This window comes from Marmota monax, unplaced genomic scaffold (assembly GCF_021218885.2).
Source record: "Marmota monax isolate L192 unplaced genomic scaffold, Marmota_monax_Labrador192_F-V1.1 WCK01_AAM20220418_F8-fsc00097, whole genome shotgun sequence".
Lineage (NCBI taxonomy): Eukaryota > Metazoa > Chordata > Mammalia > Rodentia > Sciuridae > Marmota > Marmota monax.
The window spans coordinates 3,339,386-3,346,570 of NW_026694162.1; the positions used below are offsets into that span (position 1 = coordinate 3,339,386).

Below are 7,185 nucleotides of genomic sequence, written 5' to 3' on the forward strand. Positions count from 1 at the left end.
AGAATGCAAATCTATAAGCAGTCAGGGAAGCCGGGTGTGGTGGTGAATGCCTGTAATCCCAGTGGATCAAGAGGCTGAGGCAGGAGGACTGCAAGTTCAAAACCAGCCTCAGCAATTTAGAGAGGCCCTAAGCAACTTAGTGAGACCTGTCTCTAAATAATATAAAAAAGGGCTTGGGTATGGCCTAGTGGTTAAGCACCCCTGGATTCAATCCCTGGTACAAGAAACAACAAAAGACTTCAAAGCATGAGAGCTCAAACAGGTGCCATGTATATAGGCAGATTACTGAAGGCTAATGTATTCATGAGAGGCCTGTAGGTAAAGACGTTCAGTAACAAGTGACCTACGTATACCTTATGGCTTCTCTTCCAAATATCAAATATAAGAGAAAGTCCATTTTAAAAGTCTTTTAGGTATTTTCAACAAAGTTTCTGAATTATCTGTAGGAAGCTCTGACTTAGTTGTATATAGTTTGATGTATGTGTCTACCATTAAATCCAGATCATGTTTTATATCAAAATTTATGTTAAGCAAAGCCAAGTTACTTGAACTTTGGTCTGTCAAAGTGTTCCTCAAGTATGCTTTAGAATGCTTTTGTCCACTTTCATAGCATTCATTATCAATCTTCATTACAAGAAGAATACACAGGACCTTCAGCAAGGCATATACATTAGGAAAAAAACTTGATATCAGGCAAATGGAGGTCTTCATAAATGGTGGATGGAAGCTCTATATCTTTGCCTCAGTGTTTCCATTTGATTCTCCAACAGTGAAGCTCTGCTGAAAGCGTTTCAGGATTAGGCAAGTCACTTCTGTATATGTCAGCGTGGTGCTCCTCTGATGTATTGAATTTGAGCTGTCCTATGACTGAGGGTACCAGAGATAAGCATTTAAGACCTTTGAGGTGCTGTTCTGAATATATATCTTTAATACCCTCAATGATGTGCTACACTGTTGGAACACTGAGGGTTTCTTTATAGTAACTTTCAGAGGTTAGTTGAGATTTCAAGTTACCCTGCTGAGCCCTACGAAATTTCCCAGGGAGTTTCATCTGAATATCAAGTTTTGTTGCCAAATTTGTTGCTTCCTCAAACCAAAACTCATAATAAACTTCAATATTTTCCATTACTTTATTGAGTGAATGCAATACTGCAGTTAAGCTGCTGATGGCAAATAAGACATCTTACTTGTAAAAGATAAGACATTGTAAAAGACAAGACATTTGTGAGAACAACAATGGTAACAATGAAATCAAAATCTATTACTGTACTACAGAGTACAAATGCTCAACCAGTTATACAACTATTCCATCTAACATTTGTGTCACTATTTATTCCATCTAAACCTAAAACAAGTGCTTGCAGGAGATCCTCCAAAATTTCAAAAGCATCATGCCTGCCTGACCCCTGAGAATGGTAAATTTCCTTCAGTTCTTTACCCATTTCTTCACTGTTCTGAAAAAGAAGAGAAATTACATTGTCAAGTTCTAATAGCAGTTGTGGTGATCGATGGAAAAAAGAATAAACTTCCTTAATTGTTCCTAATGCAATAGACAACCTAAACACAGGCACTGATTCTGCCAATGATTTAAGGCACGGGAAGACCAGAGGGTGTAGATAGCTTGGGGATATTTCTCTAAAAGTCTAGAAGCAACAACTTTCATTTTGGAAGAGAATCCACTAGACAAAATGTAAGCCTGGCCACAACAATACTCCATATTTAGTCCCCACTTCTCAGTTATGGTAGTGTGAAATTTCACAGCCAAAATTTCTGCATCAGCTTCATAAAGCAGGAAGCCCACAAATTCCTCTCTCAGGTTTGAGATTCATCTACAAACCTCACCAACACGGGAAGGTGCTCCTCCCCTGCTATGTCCACCACTTCGTCAGTGATAATGGAAAAGAAGTGCAAGTCTCTCACTTCCCTGAGGATTTCTTCCCAAAAGCAACTCTCACAGATCTGCAGCATCTGCTTCTAGCTGTGTTTTTGAACAGAACAATGTGTTAACTGCTGTGGTCTCAAAGCGTTTTCTCAGGACCTCTTCACCAGAATTTATCCGGCACTCCAACAGGGCCTGAAAGTTATCAGGAGTGAAAAGACCTTCTGGGATTTCATCAGCCTCATGCCCATCCAGTGGTATATTTTGTTTTCCCATAAGAATCAAAATTTCAAATAAATACTTTAAATATTCTTTGTTTTCCTTCTCTTCAAGGGTTAAAGGCAAAATATCTTCATCTTGTTCATCACCCCTTCTTCTGCACTGGGGTTCTCAGCATTGCTATTATTTATTTCTTTATGTTTTTGTTCCTGTTCAGAAGTTTTGTCGATTTTTTTCTGTTTCAGTGTCCTGATTTCATCTTCACTCAATTCTTTTATTCCTTTTCTGTGTCTATTATGTGGATTGTTCAAATGACTGGTAAGATCAAATATTATTGGTATTGCATTATCTTGAAGAACTATCCTATGAAGATGCACCCAATGACTTCACAAGTATCTTCTACAATTAATTTTGAGAAATAAAATAACCCAATCATTCTTTAGTTTTATGATACCTCTGCAAAATGTTTAGTTCTACAGATCATAGAGGTCTCAAAGTGCTTGGCACATAATCGATAATGTTTATTTAGTTGATCAGCCTCTCATGAATACATTAGCCATTGGTAATCTACTTATGTACATGGCACCTGTTTGAGCTCTCATGCTTTGAAAACTTGTCTGTTCTTCCAGAAGACCCCATTGGAAGTACCACATTTCTTCCAGAAGACCCCATTGAAAGTACCTCTGCTAGTAGTACTCTGGAATTGTTTCAGTTAAGTCTTTTAGATTATAAAATGTATTATTACCATGGATCCAGTTGTTAGGCATTATTATGAATTTTGAAGAAGTAAATTTTGAGGAGGTATAAGAAAAGAATGCATCTTATGAAATGTTACGATGAAGCCCATTGTTGACCTTTAACTATTAGGAGTTTTAAGTGTGTTAAAATCTGTAATGGACAATTAAGGGAATTAACCAGAGTTGTGAGCCCACCAAACAGATTTCAGTATAGATTTTGTCTTTATCAAGAACTTAAAGAACACGTTACAGTTAAAGTTTGAGTGGAAGAGCTTGCCGTGGTTGTTCCACATCTGGTTGTTGCTATTTACGTTCCTTTATTGAGCCTACATCTTCATAAGCCTACACTTTCATTTTCTGCTTCATGGTCCAGACAGAATCAGAGGATGTTGATATGGGCAACTTGTCTGTTTTCTTTTTCCATGACTACATCTACTGCATCATCTTGATTTATAAGCAAAACCTATAAAATAAATGTTTTGCAGTTTATCTAGAAATAATACAGAAAATATTGCTATTATTTTGGTGAAGAAAATCAATTTTGTATAGTTTATTTTAATCTAAATAAAATGTGAATTTTGTTTAAAAACAAACAAACAAACAACAAAAGTCAGGGAAAGATAAACCTGTCTTGTGAAATTAGAATTTGGTACAAAATGCAAAAAGAAAAAAAAAGGAACTATATATTTATAGCTATGACCACTGAGAGGATCTGCAAGTGAGGACACAGGAAGCTGTCTAGTCTGCTGGTCACAAAAGCCTGCTCTGGTTTTCTGCGTAGGAGATTCATTGATTTTTAAAATTTTACATCTTAATAAATCATTAATAACCTTAAACTCAGAGAGTATCTTCGTGTTTTTTTCTGTTTTCCTTATACTATCCAGTTCAATGTTGTCCTCACAAAACATCACTTGATTTAAATTGCTGATTGATTTATTTTCCCCCAAGGTTGCAAGATTTTCTGGACTAACAAATACAGAAATTTGGACAGTGTACAAAGCTCTCTTCCCTAACCACTATCAGGAAGAGTCCCTGACCCTATCAAAAATCAAAACTTTTGCTTGTGCTCTAGACTTGTCTTGGAGAGGTCTAAATCACCTTTCTTTTCTGTGGCATCAAATTTTTGTTCCCTGCTGGGTCATTCCCAACAGCAGACAAATACACTGAACCAATCCCCTACATGGGAGTACAAAATAGCCACAACAAAGACCCTCCTCTGATTGCACATCTTCCTCCAGCTATTACCTCATTAAAAAAAAATATTTTATTTATTTAATCTTTTTAGATTTACATGACAATAGAGGATATTTTGACATATTATGCATACATGGAACATAACTACTCATTCTTGTGGTTGTAAATGTTGTGGAGTTACAGTGGTCACGTATTCATATGTGAGCATAGGAAAGTTATGTCGGATTCATTCACTGTCTTTCCTATTCCCCTCCCCTGCCCTTCATTCCCCTTTGTCTAATTCAATGAACTTCTGTTCTTTCCTACCCTCCTTATTGTATATTAGCATCTGCATACCAGAGACATTCGGCCTTTGGTTTAGGGGGAACATTGGCTTATTTCACTTAGTATGATAGTCTCCAGTTCCATCCATTTACTGGCAAATGCCATAATTTCATTCTTCTTTATGGTTGAGTAATATTTCATTGTTTATATATACCACATTGTCTTTAGCCACTCATCTATTGAAGAGTACCTAGGTTGGTTCCATAGTTTAGCTATTGTGGATTGAGCTGCTATAAACATTCATGTGGCTGTGTCATGGTAGTATGCTGATTTTAAGTCCTTTGGGTGTATAACGAGAGTGAAATCACTGGATCAAACCATGGTTCCATTCCAAGTTTTCTGAGGAATCTCCACACTGCTTTCCATAGTGGTTACGCTAATTTGCAGTCCCACCAGCAATGTGTGAGTGTACCTTTTTTTCCCCATACCCTCGCCAACATTCTTATATTCTTTTTTTTATTTTCAGTTGTAGATGGACATAATACCTTTTTTTTATTTATTTTATAGATGGTGATAAGGATTGAACCTAGTGACTCAAACGTGCTAGGCAAGTGCTTTACCACTGAGCCACAATCCCAGCCCCTGCTACTTATATTCTTGATAATTGCCATTTTGATTGGAGGGAGATGGAATCTCAGTTTTTGTTTGGTTTGATACTGGGGATTGAACCCAGAGACACTGTACCACTGAGTGAGCTGCATCCCCAGAACTTTTATTTTTTGTAATTGTAGGTGGACAGTCTGCCTTTATTATATTTGTTTATTTTTATGAGGTGCTAAGGATCTAATCCAGGCAAGTGCTCTGCCACTGAGCTACAGCCCCAGCTCCTCAGTGTAGTTTTAATTTGCATTTCTCTAATTGAGAGAGGTTGAACTTTTTTTTCATATATTTATTGACCATATTTCTTCTTCTGTGAAGTATCTGTTCAGTTCCTCTTTTCCATTTATTGATTGGGTTATTTGTTTTGGGGATGTTAAATTTTTTTTAGTTCTTTGTACATTCTGAAGATTAATGCTGCACCTGGGTGCAAGTGGCAAAGATTTTCTCCCATTTTGTAGGCTCTCTCTTTATATTCTTGATTATTTCCTTTGCTGTGAAGAAGCTTTTTAGTTTAATACCATTCCATTTATTGATTCTTGACTTTACTTCTTCTGCTTTAGGAATATTGTTAGGGAAGTCAGTTCCTAAGCAGGCATGATGAAGAGTTGGGCCTACATTTTCTTCTAGTAGGCACAGCGTTTCTGGTCAAATGCCTAGGTCTTTGATCCACTTGGTGTTGAATTTTGTGCAGGGCAAAAGACAGGGGTTTAATTCAATCTTGTTATGTATGGATTTCCAGTTTTCTCAGCACCATTTGTTGAAGAGGTTATTTTTTTCTCCAATGTATGTTGATAGTGCCTTTGTCTAGCATGAGATAACTGTGTTTAGGTGGGTTTGTCGCCTATAACCTAATTTATCTGATCCCCTATACCTCAAATCCATCAAAATAGTTGTCAATACACAACATTTCTACCACCTCTCCTCCACTATTTCCTCAACCCACTCAGCCAGGCCTTGGTCCTCATCACCCAGTGGGCCCTGCTCTTGGCACACCAAACAATGGCCTCTTTATTGCCAACCCCAACTCTCATTTCTCTGTTCTCTTCTCATTCAGTCTCCCGATAGTAGACCACACAGTTGACCCTTCTCTCCTTGAAACACTTTCTTCCAGAGACAGGTTTCCTTCCTCCTCACAGGCTTCTTCCAGGTCTTCTCCTCCAGCCTGTCGACATCTACACTAGATGGACCTAGATTCAGTTATCAGATTTTAGTTTATGTACTCCTTGGAGTACTCTCTATCTTATTTTAAGTATCTCCTATATGAAGATGAAGGCCAAATTCATATCTGGCTTTAGTCTCTCTCCTGGGATCCAGAAGTTTTTATATAACTGCACTATAATATGTATACAAGGGTTCTCTGGAGTCAGGCTAACTTCCTCCTGTGTGGTCTTGATTATTCACTTATTTGTGAAAAAGATAATCAACATTATATAACTAGGTTATTTGTGAGGATTAAATGGGAAAGCACTCGAAGCATTTATAATAGGCTGGCCCAAAATAATTGCTCAGCAAAGACCCAATTTGTTTACTTGTTTCAATTTTTTCCTAGAAGTCATGACAGAAGAAATCTTGTATGTATCATTGAGGGATGAATTCCCAAGGCCTGGAACGATTGATAAATGGATTCATTTAAACCAGGAAAAGGTAGAACCTATAGAAACTAGATGCACTGCCACGGGTTGCCTTAATTGAAGGAGTCATTCAGGACTTTTTTTTTTCAGCTTCCCAGTACAGTGTCTTTGGAATCTCTTTTCATTGACCAACTCCGAGAAATGCAACATAGCATTTCTGCCTCTGATATCTGTTTTAAGGGCATTCTTTATTTTTTCTTAGAAAATGTAAAATATATTGCTAGAACCTATCTGCAGTGTTTTTTCATTTGCATTCATTTTCATCAGCATTTATTGTAGTAGAAAACTAAAAAGCAGCTTTGCCTTGTGAAAAAAATATATATTGGGCATGGCATGAATAAAATTCAAGGAATACAATGCAATACAATAGACTTTCTTGGCAGGTATAGGGTTGAACGGGCACTGCCAGATACCAGTATCTGAAAAGGTTATACAAACCCCAAGAGGGCAGAACGATCCCGCCCCCACAGTATACTACACTCTGGCCCCACCTCTCCACGGTCCCCGCCCTTCACCCCGCCCCTTCTACCATAAACCACGCCCACACTCCCGCCCCACACCTCGGCCCCGCCCTACAACGCTGCTCCGCCCCGCGTCTTGC

At 37.9% G+C, this 7,185-nt stretch overlaps 1 pseudogene; it reads right to left on the reverse strand.

Moving 5' to 3' along the window:
* Positions 1-375: 375 nt before the first annotated feature.
* On the reverse strand, positions 376-4,374 carry LOC124107676 (52 kDa repressor of the inhibitor of the protein kinase-like; annotated as a pseudogene).
* Between the last annotated feature and the right edge of the window lie 2,811 nt (positions 4,375-7,185).